This window comes from Propithecus coquereli, unplaced genomic scaffold, assembly GCF_000956105.1.
Source record: "Propithecus coquereli isolate 6110/MARCELLA unplaced genomic scaffold, Pcoq_1.0 Scaffold323, whole genome shotgun sequence".
Taxonomy (NCBI): domain Eukaryota; kingdom Metazoa; phylum Chordata; class Mammalia; order Primates; family Indriidae; genus Propithecus; species Propithecus coquereli.
This window is the reverse complement of record NW_012148875.1, coordinates 1,589,123-1,590,089: the sequence shown is the minus strand read 5'-3', so window position 1 is coordinate 1,590,089 and position 967 is coordinate 1,589,123. Positions and strand designations below refer to the sequence as shown.

The following is a 967-nucleotide window of genomic DNA, read 5'->3' as shown; positions in this document are numbered from 1 at the left end:
CTGAGGAATGTATTAGGGCAAATAAAGCTAGCTGCATCTCCAAATCTCAGTGGCTTGATGCAGTTAACTTTTATCATTTAAAGGCACTGGAATTCTTCCCTTAGAGAGTTTCGAATGATGAAACATTCCATTTTCCATGCTTCTTTCACCCCTCCTAGTTTTCACAGGTACACATTTTTGGCATTGTCATTATGCTGATAGCAACAGCCAGTAAGGTCATAATTAATAGAGTTATTCACTTACTGGTCCAATATGGTAGGGGTGAGAGTTGGGGAGAATAAGGGGTTCATCTCCACCCAATAGTTTAGGGCCCTAGGCTCATTCCATCTTTTGATGTGGTCATCCGCCACGTGTGGCTTCCAGGTTTGCCACAGAAGAAAATGAATGAATGGAAGATTGTGCATGTGAATTCTTCATACACCAAACCTCATGGTGTAAACCACTTCTGCGCACATTCCACGGCCCTAGCCCCAACCTAACTGCAGAGAGCCTGGGAAATGCAGCTTATCTATATACCTGAGAGCAAAACTTACATTGTTGAACAAGGCACTGTTTTTGTTGTAGGAGGTCGTATGAGGGCCAGTAAGAAGAGGGTATCATAGGGGCAAACTTTAACAGCTGTTGCTGGCCACCTCCCTAGTACCCATTTTTCCCTCTTAATATCACCCCAATTCTTGTACCCCATGTAACCTCCTTCACTTCAAGGGATATCGACACTACCTTTGAGTGCAGCTGGAAGAGAAGTTCAGTTTAGGCTAGTTATCGTAGGTAGTAAGTTAGAAGCCATTGTTGGTCCCTTTGTCAATAACTGCTTTGGTAAAAATGATGCTAGTCAATAATAGTATGAAGACTGATTGGAAAGAGGGGAGAGACTTGAAGAGGAATAATATCCTTATAATCTTTTTAACCATATTTTTCTTTTCTGTAATTTTTTTCCCTACTACCCCTTAACTATTGCTAGATCATG

The 967-nt window shown here is 41.6% G+C and overlaps 1 pseudogene; it reads right to left on the bottom strand.

Annotated features, from left to right (window-relative positions):
* The window catches only part of LOC105815251, a 37,136-nt pseudogene extending 36,451 nt beyond the window's left edge, over nucleotides 1-685 (bottom strand).
* Between the last annotated feature and the right edge of the window lie 282 nt (nucleotides 686-967).